Source organism: Hemicordylus capensis, chromosome 4 (genome assembly GCF_027244095.1).
Source record: "Hemicordylus capensis ecotype Gifberg chromosome 4, rHemCap1.1.pri, whole genome shotgun sequence".
NCBI classification, from domain to species: domain Eukaryota; kingdom Metazoa; phylum Chordata; class Lepidosauria; order Squamata; family Cordylidae; genus Hemicordylus; species Hemicordylus capensis.
The window spans coordinates 73,084,625-73,096,721 of record NC_069660.1 but is presented as its reverse complement, the minus strand read 5'-3'; the positions used below and the strand labels follow the sequence as shown (position 1 = coordinate 73,096,721).

The 12,097-nt window shown below is 43.7% G+C and overlaps 1 protein-coding gene and 1 long non-coding RNA gene across 7 annotated transcripts in view; one reads left to right on the top strand and one right to left on the bottom strand.

The window, feature by feature from the left end:
- Nucleotides 1-1,588, bottom strand: part of LOC128322931 (uncharacterized) — a 49,120-nt gene extending 47,532 nt beyond the window's left edge. For all 3 annotated transcript variants that reach the window (XR_008306086.1, XR_008306085.1, XR_008306084.1), the window contains exon 1: nucleotides 1,490-1,588. This is a non-coding gene — a long non-coding RNA (uncharacterized LOC128322931). The remainder of the gene's footprint in view (nucleotides 1-1,489) is intronic.
- The window catches only part of PPARD (peroxisome proliferator activated receptor delta), a 74,754-nt gene that overhangs the window by 559 nt on the left and 62,098 nt on the right, over nucleotides 1-12,097 (top strand). For 3 of the 4 annotated variants that reach the window (XR_008306081.1, XR_008306082.1, XM_053245201.1), the window contains exon 2: nucleotides 9,967-10,057. The exons of the other annotated variant lie outside the window; for it this stretch is intronic. The gene's annotated coding sequence lies outside the window, so the exon portion shown is untranslated. The remainder of the gene's footprint in view (nucleotides 1-9,966; nucleotides 10,058-12,097) is intronic. 4 annotated transcript variants of the gene reach the window in all.

Below are 12,097 nucleotides of genomic sequence, written 5' to 3'. Positions count from 1 at the left end.
GAATTGAACTTACACTCTAGTGTTGCTGCTCACCCCAAGCCCTGAAGATAGTGCAGGATACAGAGCCTAATACAATAAACAGAACTAGCCGAACCCACACAGAGCATCTGTGCACTAATACTTGTTTGCTCCCCTTGCCCGCCCTGCCCTGCCACAGCCCCCTCACCCCAGAGATGTCTCCACCCTGACCTGAGCCCTGCACACACTGCCACATCCCCTCTTCTGTCATTGCTTCTCACCCAGTCTCTCCCCACCAGTGTTCTCTGTAAGGCGTGCACATGTGTGCATACTCACATGTTTTCTGATGTCTGCTCAATTAATTTTAGATCCCACTCAGATTGAATCGGGAAGGCCCTATTCTGAATGCATATGCACACACACTGCCTTGATATTGCCACCCAGAACAAAACTCATTCTGCACACAGATGAAAAGGCTTAGAGTGAACACTGCTCCCCACTCACATACCCTCAGTGCCCCCCCATGGTATTGCTTCCACCACCACCACCCCTTATCTGTGCTGTGCTGCTGCTCCTCCTCCACCCCGTTTCTTCCATCCTCCTCATCTATCTTGGTCACGGCTGTGGTGCCACCGGTCCCGATTGGCCAAGCTGCAACCCCCTGACCCCAGAGATTTCCCCACCCTCACCCAAGCCTCACTCCTGCTCCCCCCCTCCCCGCAGCAGCGGTGGTGGCGGCGGCAGTTGACCAGGCCCTTCCTCACTGCCACTGCCATGGCAGCTCACTCCTCTCTGGTCTTTGACAGGCCTAGGGCCATTCCATCCCTCGCCTGCTTACCTGCCTTCCTCTGCCAATGGGCTCAGTAGCAGGAGCAGCAGTGCTTGACTGGGTCCTTCCTCACTACTGCCACTGCTACCATACTATCACTGCTTGCTCCCTTCAGGCTGCTGACAGGCATGGGCCCGTCCCGTCCCGTCCCGTGCCTTCCTTCCTCCACCAAAGGGCTTGGTAGCCCCGAGCAGCAGTGGCAGTAGTTGACCAGGCCCTTTCTCACTGTTGCCGCCACCACCACCATGGCTGCTTGCTCCTCTCAGGCTGCTGACGGGCCCGGCCCTCACCCACCTGCCTCCCTCCGCCAATGGGCTCCGTACTTGTGAGCAGGAGCAGCAGTGGCAGTTGGCCGGGCCCTTAATTGCTGCAGCTGCCATGGCTGCTTGCTCCCCTCAGGCCACTGATGGGCCCAGGCCATCCCTTACCCGCCTGCCTCCCTCTGCCAATGGGTTCAGTATCCCTGAGCAGGAGTGGCAGCAGCGGCAGTTGAACAGGCCCTTCTTCGCTGCCACCGCCGTGGCCACTCACATAGCACAGGGACTTCGCCGCCAGGGACTTTGCCGCCTCCTCGGCTGTCCCGTTGGGCTTCTCTGGTTCCCCGGCTGCTCTTCCCCACCAATGCTGCCCTTCTTTCTTACTCTCTGCCCCCACCATCTTGTTTCTCTCTCTCCTCTCCTCTCTCTTCCCATCTTATTTTACCTCCTCCCTTCTGAATATTTCTCTCTCTCTCTCTCCTTATTTCTTCCTCTGGTTTCTTTCTTTTTCTCTGTTTATTTCAGAGAGTCGCCATGGCACAGAATTCTCACCACTGGAGAAGGCTTCTGATTGGGCCTCCAATGTCACTGCTGATTGGTAGTTAAGCAGTGCATGGGCGTGGCTTGGCACGTACCACCTAAGGGTGTGTGTGTGTGATATCTATGCACATTCTCAATGCATTTCGGGTCTTAGAGAGAAATCTGTGATCATGAGAGCCTTTGTCACCGTACAAATGTTGTACAAACAACAAGGCTTGTTGTTCTTGCTGCAATAGGTAGATGTATTTGTAATATATTGATATTGAATTAAATTTATTACAGTCTTTGACCATCATAAAGTACAATACAACATATTTATATTTTTAACATATAAATATTTTAAATGTGAAGCTGCTTACTCCTTAACATTCAGATATTATACAATAATGAAATGATACTTGTGAAAGAGACTCTTTTATTATTCAAAACATGTCGGGATTTAAAAACAGAATTAAAACATATTTTGATGATGAGTCTGTCTTTTTTACAAGACTTTTTGAAAGTGGCTGCTTCCTGAAGTTCTGTATTTGGTATGACGAGGTCATGGTGAGGTGTTAGGGATCTCTTTGGTGACTTCCTGGGATTGTGTGAGTTGTTCTAGTGTCAGACTAGCAGTTATATGGGAATATAATCTGAGTGCACTTGTGATGTGGTTGTTTCCCCAGCCATGTGAAACACTTCTTTTTGGCACTCCACAGTAGTTAGAGGACTTTGAATAGGAGGGAACAGATATTGTCTGTTTAATAGGTGACAGTGGGAAGTATTTCACAGGGTATTTCCCTTTCCTTTAAGTATTTCCCTTTCCATAGGGAATGTGGTGGTGGAGGGCACCATAATCGGATGCATGGTTCTATCCTGCTTCAGTTTCCCTAATGTAATGGGGACTTCTGTGACCTTCTCTATGAAGAATTGCTGTGCCTTTTGAAAATTTAAGGTGGATTCATAGAGGGTTTGTTCAATGCATGCTGATATCTTTTTTGTCAATCTGTGCTCCACTAGCATCTTATTTACTGTGCTTTATAATATCTATCTGTCTGTCTATCCACTTTGTATCCTTTATAGCAGGTCTTCCAGGTGTAGCTATATCTGTAGAGGCTTAAAATTTATGTAAATAGTTTAAAGAAGGGACCAAGATATTAAAACTATTTTTTCCTTCTAAAATGTAAGTGACTTAAGGCTGCAATCCTATGCACTTACTTGGGAGTAATCCTGCAATCCTATGCACTTGCTTACTTAATTTGTACTTGGGAGTAAGTCCAATTTACACTTCTGAGTGACATTCATAAGGTTGGGCTGGGAAAAGCTTGTCCTGATGTTTTCTAGCTCCTCAATCACATAACTCTTGCTAACTGGCAAAGAGGCACCTTTTAATTGGTGGGTCTCTTATATTTAGTGGGGAGAGAACAATAAAGCTGTCCCAGTTCAGCCTAGCCTCACATTTCTCCCACGGCTGTTGCTGGTGTCTCATTGAGTTTCTTTTTAGGCTGTGAGCCCTTTTCAGTCAGGGAACAATTTTCTTATTCCTTCTGCTGTGTAAGCCATTTTGTGAATTTGTTTGTTGAAAAGTAGTATATAAATATTTTTAATAATATTAATTTTGCTGCAAGACAGCTAAATGTCTTGGCTCATTGGAGGGGGCAGTGGATAGCCTTCATGCCCTGTAGCAAGACAGCTGCTGGGCTCAGTGGAGAGGGTGGCAGGCGGCCCTCATGCCCAAAGCACGGAACAGGGTGGTTCTATTCCGAGCTCAAAACAGGCCCTTCATTTTAAGGGTGTCCTGTTTTGAGCTCGGAAGACTCTGAACGGCCCATTCCAAGCTCTGAATGTTCCAAGCTCGAAACATCCCTAGCTGCTAGCTCAATTGAGAGAGTGGTGGGTGACCTGGGTGGCCTTCCTGTCCTATAACAAGACAGCTACTGGTCTCCCTGGAGGTGGTGGTGGGCGGCCTTCATGCCCTGCAGCAAGAAAGCTACAGGCTCAGTGGAGAAGACAGTGGGTGGTTCTTGTGCCTGACAGCTGCTGGTTCAATGGAGGAAGTGGTGGGTGACTTGGGTGGCCTCCCTGTCCTGTAACAAGACAACTGCTGGGCTCAATAAAGTGGGTGGTGGTAATGTTCCAGGAGAAGGCAGTGGGTAACTTCCTTCCAAAAAAGTATTGCTTATCCCCTCCATAACATTTTTTTAATGCATGGAAAAAAGACAGATTGAGGGGTGAGATACTGATACATACAAAAACAGCAACACAGAGAACCAAAATTTCAAACTGTGGCAAAGTCACCAAAGAAAGTGACTGCAAAGGGGAAGGAAGACTGAAAATAAAGCAAGTGCTCAGGGCAGTTCATCCTAATAGAATCCTAGCAACACCCTGGTGCGGATGGTCACATTTTCTCAGCATTCATGTATTGCATTTTGGCACTCTGAAAAAAGAAGCACTAATGAAGCATAATCTTACTGTTATGATTATTGTATGTAGTGGTATTATTTAATATTATTTGAAAATGGTTAATAAACGTTCTTTTAAAATACCCAGTTCTTGCTGGGGATAGTCATGATTGTGTTTAATTATCAAAATATGGGGTGGGGACTGGGCGACTGTGGGCCTTAGCCAGACACTGTGGATTTGGGACCCAGATCTTTTAAATACCTAGCAGCCACTCTAACTTTTACATTGTTTGTGTGGGTTTGCAGTTTTGTTGCAAGTTCTTTCAAGTATTGTTTGCTGTCAGATTTTTGTGTGTGATGGAATATTCAGATGAAAACTAATAGAGACCTATTTGGTTTGTGGAGCTGAAAAAATGGAAATTTGAAGAATGTCAGTTTAGCAGGCATTTCCCTTCCATAATGCATCCAGCTTTGATGCATGGAACACATTCCTAGCTGGCAGTGCTACACAACATATTATTTTTTGACAGAATTGGAAGCTAGAGCAGGAAGATGGTTCACTTCCCCTATGTAAAGGATACAAATGTAGGAAACAATGTGGAGTTCTCAAAGATTGCTGGAAGGGAAGGAGGAGCATGGGACCGCTCAAATTGTGTATTCAGTCGGTTTCTTGGTGATGAGAGGCTACTGGAAGTGAGTGTGTGGGGGTGTGTGTCTAATTATTTCCATATAATTACAATAAGTTCTGGTAAGAACTAATCTGCATACCTTATTTTTACTGTAATCTGAATTGATGATTACCATCTTCACAAGTTAGCCCACTTCCACCTCAAATGTTCACATATCTACCATCTTGAATTGGGGTAGATTACATCATCACACATTATGCCGTTTAGGTGTCCCTACGTGTCACTACAACTCTACCAAATTTGGGCCAAATCAGTCCAGGCATTGTGAAGTTGATAGGGGGACACAGACTCATGGACACCACCCCCCCCCCGGGTAATCTCATAAGCTTACTTAAGGAAGTAGGATAAAAATGACTGGCAGGTAGGGTGATGGCAGGTGGACAAGGCTGATCTTATGAATATATGATATGAACATAAGCTGCCTTATACTGAATCAGGCTATTGATCCATCTAGCTTAATACTGTCATCACTGACTGGTAGTGGTTCTTTAGGATTTCAGACAAGAGTCTTTTTGGTCTTGGAGATGCCAGGGATTGAACCTGGGACCTTCTGCATACACAGCAGACACTGTACCGCTGTGCTATGGCCCCTCACTAGCCTTCAAGCATATTCCAAAAGAGACAGCAGTATTGTTTCTTAGTGGCTGACTGGAAATCCTCAGCTTTTATTCTCTTTTTCCCCTGGCTAAATTGGAACTACCTAATTGTTTCATTTGTCATGCAGGCAAATGGAATATGACACAAACATTCTAGTGGTTTGAGTAGCCAAGAGCCATCAGTGGCCACTAAGTAAGCATCTTTAGCCATCAAGAAAGTACGAAGACAAAAGGAAGTACTTTTTCACATAGTGCATAACTAACCTCTGGAATTCTCTGCTACAAGATGTGGTGACAGTTACCAACCTGGATGGCTTTAAGAGGGGTTTAGATAAATTCATGGAGGACAGGTCTAACAATGGCTGCTAGTCTGAGGGCTATAGGCCACCTCCAACCTCAGAGGCAGGATGCCTCTAGATATCAATTGAGGGGGAGTAACAGCAGGAGAGAAGGCATGCCCTTGGCTCTTACCTGTGGGCTTCACAGGGGCATCTGGTGGACCACTGTGCGAGACAGGATGTTGGACTAGATGGGCCTTGGGCCTGATCCAGCAGGGCTATTCTTATGCACTAACTATAATTTGCCTGGAAATGTATTGGTAGCCAGTGCATTTCTTTTAATATAGAAGTTAATATGGTCTCTTCAAGATGGCCAGGTTGGTCTTAGGGTCATCTCGAAGAGACTATATTACTCCTATATTAAAAGGAATGCACTGGCTACCAATACAACCTATAAAGTCCTAAACAGCTTAGGCCGTGAGTATTTAAGGGAACATCTTCACCGTGAGCCCCATTGCCGATTGAGATCATCCAGAGAGGTTTGTCTGCAGTTGCCACCAGCTTGTCTGGTGGCTGCACAAGGATGGGCCTTCTCTGTTGCTCCCCCAAGTTTCTGGAATGTGCTCCCTGCTAAGAGCCTCCCCATCTCTGACAACTTTTAAGAAGTCTCTAAAGACACAGTTTTTCACCTAAGCTTTTAAACTAGACTGTGGTTTTAAATTTAAGGTTTTTATTTCTGTGTTAACATGTTTTATGTTGTTGTAAATCGCCCAGAGATGAAAGTTTGGGGTGGTGTACAAATATGATAAATAAAATATACAAAAGCCGAAGAAGATTGTTGCATCACTTGGCATGGTGGAAAACACCCTGGTCAGCAACTAATTTTTAACCGGAACCCTGAGTCAGTGGGCAGAACCAAAAGGATCTTTAACCTTTAACTCCCCAGTGTGAACAGCAACAGAGCACTTGGCAGAGCTTTCCTCTTATTATGCACCCCAGTTCCTCATTTTGTCTGAGTCAAGACACAGGGAAACAGGATGAACACTGAAGCATATATGAAGATAATTCTGATAGAATTTCTGTTGCAGTTCAGAGTTGGGAGGCAAAAGCCCTTGTGTGAGAGAGTGGGTGAGTCTAAGAATGTCTCACCTTTTATTTTGGTCACTGACCAGAAAAGAGAGAGAACAAATTAATAACAAAATGTATACATATCAAATAACATGCTGATATAATTATTACATGGCTGGAAATTTAGTCAAGGAGGCAGCTCTACATGTATTTCAGTTATAAGATAGAATACAGCTATCTAAGTACGCACTTATCTACTCTTTGGTATGTATACCTATCAAACGAATGGCAGTCATATCATCTCCTGCTGCTCAACCAATGTTAGCTTCAAACCCAAACATCGCATGGGAGAAGTCACTTCATGATGAATTCTGCTTGTGTTGAGGCAAAACTTGGCTACATTGATAGAAATCCTATCATTCTGGTCAGATAAGAAGGCACTTACATAAAAGGAATCTGATCAACCTAGGAGATTAATTTAAAAAGGGGGGAAATCATTATGGTGGATGTCCCAATAGAAATTACAATATGGAGTATGGAGGGCATTTATTGTTAAATTTTTATACCACCCTTTATTAAAACAATTCCAAGGCGGTTTACAAAACATTAAAATGAGTTAGAGTCAAAGCTCTACAATATTTGAAACTCTGTTCAGTTTGGTGGTTCAGGTCTAATATTCTCTGTCTAAAGAGTGGTTTAAGACCACCTGAAGTGGCGCAGTGGGGAAATGCTTGACTAACAAGCAGAAGGTTGCCAGTTTGAATCTCTGCTGGTACTGTATTGGGCAGCAGCGATAGAGAAAGATATTGAAAGGCATCATCTCATACTGCATGGGAGGAGGCAATGGTAAATCCCTCCTGTATTCTACCAAAAGAAAACCACAGGGCTCTGTGGGTGCCAGGAGTCGAAATCAACTTGATGGCACACTTTACCTTACTTTAAGGTAAAGCTGGTCTTGTGGTAACAATCATGACTTGTCCCCTTAGCTAAGCAAGGTCCACTGTGGTTGCATATGAAAGGGAGACTAGAAGTGTGAGCACTGTACGATATTCTCTGCAGGGGATGGAGCCGCTCTGGGAAGAGCTGAGGTTTCAAGTTCCCTCCCTGGCTTCTCCAAGATAGGGCTAAGAGAGATTCCTGCCTGCAACCTTGGAGAAGCTGCTGCCAGTCTGTGAAGACAATACTGAGCTAGATAGACCAATGTTCTGACTCAGTATATGGCAGCTTCCTATGTTCCTAAGGAGTGGTTTAGCTCATGTAGAGCCCATCAAGATATGCACACCTGGAGTAAAAACCACACAAACGTAGCTTCTCCTCCAGTACTAGTTAACATTCTCTATCATTGTAAAAATAAAACTTTTTAGTCTCTTATAAGCAATGTCTTCATTATTTTTTTTATTTTACTGATTAATTTGTTTAAAGATTTTCCCCTGCCTTTCTCTCAAAAATACCCTCAAGGTGTCTAATATCAAAATAAAACCAATCTTAATGAAACCTTTTAAAAGCACAGCTAAAGAGAACAAAATACAGAAAGAACAGGCAAAAGGAGGGATACAAATAATACAGAACTCCAGTTACCATACCTTTTTGTAATAGAAACATATTATTAGAACTGTCAACCAATTAAAAGCTTTGCAATTAATTGCCTGATGTTAATCAGATTAATCCAGGCTTGAAAACAATTGCCTGGGTAATAGTTATCTCTAGGTGATCAGTTAGGGGACTCTTTGTAAAACTGAGAGTTGTTTTGATGGTTGATGCATTACAAGAGGCTAGTAACACTTGTTGTGGTTTAGTAACTTTTGTGGATTTATATATTGTTTAGATTAATCAATTCTGAAAAATCAGTTTATTTCTTTGGGATCTGCAAAAAGCTGCAGATCACAAAGGAATAGAATGATTTCTCCCATGTTGTATAATTCTGAAATGTAAAAGGAAAAAAAAGCTACTGCTCACTGTTATACGGCAAGAACAATTTTAATATGTTCTCTTTGATTAAAAAATTGGAAATATGGCCTAGTTCTAACTACAGGAGTGCACCAGACAGAGGCAGAATTGGTTTGAAAGCAAACTAGACCACCAGAACTTTGGGCATTGCAAGTTTAAAGTATGTATTGCCCTTGGTTTCAGTTGAGCACTGTCATGTTGGGTTGTTTCTGAGTGCTGTTGTTAGATGGAGAACCACTGTACGTAGCAAGCTGTCTGCTACTTTTCAGTGCAGAGTGGAAGGAAAAGTTATCTATCTTTTCCATCAGATTTGGTTTTGGGAGAAAGGTGATAGGGTAACTGGAACAGCAGTAAGCCTTTCAAGTGTCCTAAGGAAGTCCAGAGAGCTCTTGTGTGAATTGTCTCAGATTTTGTATGAAAACCCATACTCTGTTCAAAGGTTATGGGTGCGAGTCAGGGAAATGAACTCTGATCTCCTACATCTTAGGACTGTTTCATACACTACATCTTGTACATGTCTCTGTCCTTTTTGTTAATTGTTGATTTCTTTTGTGTATTTTTATCACATACTTTGGTTTTTATGTTCTGTGTTAGTAATTATGTACATTGCTTTGGGATGATGTGAAAGATGAGTAATACATTCTATATGAATAGTAATGCTCACAGTTGTGTGTAGGGAATCAGGGTCTTGCCATGGCTTCCTCCTGTTTGTACATGAGATGACAAACTTGTTTCTGTTGTGTGCTGTGGCTCTCTGGTTAACAGCCTTGTTACTGGTATTCAGTTAGCACTGTATTTCAACAAACTGATTTCTCACAATAGGCACACTCTGTACAAAAATAGACTAATTGCCTGAAGAGTGGGAGGAACCCTCATGTGTTCATCTTCTCAGGAACTCTGAATAATAGGGCTGTGTGTTAAGGAAACCATCTAGCGTGGGTTTTTTTGGTTTTTTTAAAAACTTGTGCCTAACCATTTCAATGAAGGTCTGTCAAAGATCCAGGATACACAACTGATTATCAGATAGCTGGAGTTATAATGAGGATCCTTTAACGCTATTCCAGACATGGTAATTTTTTTAAAATGTCAGAATCTGAGTCCTGTAGGGTTGGCAATATGTGGAAAGATCCATAAAGCTCCTTGGTAGTACAACTGAAATACTTTAAAGCATCCCAGCCTCCCCAGTCCACAGGAAATATGCAGTTATTATGCAGTTATTTGCATAGAATATGATTTCACCAGCTCACCATGGGGTAGCGACATACATTAAAAATCCCGACCTAAGCATGTTTAGTTGGAAGTAAGCCCCACTGACCTACTTTCTGGTATGTATGCCTAGGACTGTTCTGTAACCTTGGATTTGGTCCAGTTCTTTTGGTGGCTGTTAAGCATGGAAGTGGAAATGTGTTTTGCTCTCTTGCAGTTTTCTTCCACTTGGGACTTCTCTCATTCTGACATGGTAACTGCATGGTGGTTCTCACTAACAGGTGAACAGGGACAGCTGCTCCAAAAAGGTAACTCTGCCTTTTTAAGAACATGCTATTTAGTAGCACTTTTTAATCCCAACGGGGGCTTCTGGAGATGTGTGAACAGAAATGTTTTAAAGTCTTCTGCATGGTTTTCTGAAAAGTTCCAGCATTTCATGAAGCAATCAGGTTTTTCTTAAAAGGGCTTATGAAAGCAGTCTGCATATGAGGTAATAGTACTGCTTATGTGGTTGGAAAGATGATAAATGAGGCTCATTCATATCACCTCTGAGCTCCCAGCTATGAAATATTGCTCTGGCTCAGAGAAGGGCTGGCCCTCTTAATCAGGTGTGGTGAGTTGGCACCACTGCCCCATCGCCTCACTCTCCTGCTGCCACAGGTGCCACCTCTTCCATCCTGCCCTCTGCCCCCCCCGCTTCCTCCCCACCCCAGTGGTGCATGTTACACAGGTGTTATCTACCAGCCACCGCTACTGCAGCAATGCGGCCATCTCCACTTGCTCTCCTGCTTCTGGAAAGAGGAAGAATGTGAAGTTGGTGCCTGCTGTGGTGGAGAGGATACTGTTGGCAGATCCATCTCCTGCTTGCCCCTCCCTCTTTAAAAACTGCAGGGATCTGCTGCCTCACCCCACCCCACCCCACTACAAGCTTTAAAGAGGCTGCAGAGTGGCAAGTGGAGACTGCCAGCAGCCTCTTCTCCTTGTCTCCCCTGCCCCTTTAATATCGACAGGGGTTGGATCAGGAGCCTCCAGTTGACCCTTGCATGCATTGAAAGAGGCACATGATGACAGGAGAAGGCTGTCAGCACTCTTGTTTTTTCTCCCCACCTCACCCGCTTTAAAGCCTGCGGGAGAGTGGAGCAAAGCACCATTTGATGCCTTGCATCAGGTGCTCAGAGACCGTGGGCCACTGCTGGCTCAGAGAGTCTGTATTTGTTTACTGTTCCAATCTGCACCTTTGAATGACACTGAGTATTCTCCAGTGGAAGTGTGGTTTAGAGTTGTGGGTGGCACTCTGATAAATGATTCCCACTGATTTTTTTGGTGCTTCATTCTCTCTCCTGTTCTTTTCTTGTGGCACTCCCTGCTTAAGAATGAGTCATTAGAGGTGCAGTGTGGTTTGCTGGAATACAGTGGGCCTTGAGCTCTGACAGTTGATGTCCTCTTTGTAGTAAGATAGTCCATGAACTTTTTCCAAGCTGCTGTCTTATAAATATTGTTCAATTAAACTGCAGGTAAAACATTGAAGTGTAGTTTGTAAGTGCTGTAGCTGCCTGTCCTTGCATGTCCGGTTTCCTTGTCTGAGGCTAGGCTGCAGATATTTGGTACAGAATGTGCATTGGGGTGTGTGCGTGTGTCTGTCTTCCTGGCTTTACCAGATTTTTTTTGGTTCTCCACCCTCTTCACAAAACCTCTCAAGAATGAGAGAGATTCTTAGTGGTTTTGTTTATGCTGTTCTGAAAACAGAACAGATATTTAGGGCATTTCCACATTGCCAGTTCAGCACTTTAGTATGAAATCAGAAGTGTGTTAAAATAATTACTGCTTTTAACACTCTATCTGAAATAAAGGAGGCAGGTACTATGTTTCCTGGAGTTCTGATGGGGTTCCTAAAAATCTGTATTGGGGCTGGTGCCTTTTTACTTGTTCAAAATTGAGCTGGTAATATTACAGGTAAGCAGTGAGGTGGCCAGGTTTGCAGATAGCACTGAACTGCTGTATTTGTGACGAGCACCAAAAAGATCTCTGCAACCTGGGTGAATGGGGAAACAGAACGGCAACGGCAGTTCAATATAAAGTGATGCAAACTGAGACCAAAAAAATTCAATTTCACATATACACTTAAGTTGTTTTTTAAAAAACAAAAACAAATCCAGCTTGTGATGATGGTGGATCCTTCCAATTGGAGCAAAGCAATGGCATATGAGGATTGGGTTTTAACTCTTCATCCCATGCTATTTTTCTGATGAAATTCTCACCACATTTGCTGTTTGCCCCATGGAGGGGTTGGGTGGTGGAACACAGAGAGCAGCTTTGCTCAGGAAATGGCATGGGGTGAAGGGTTACAC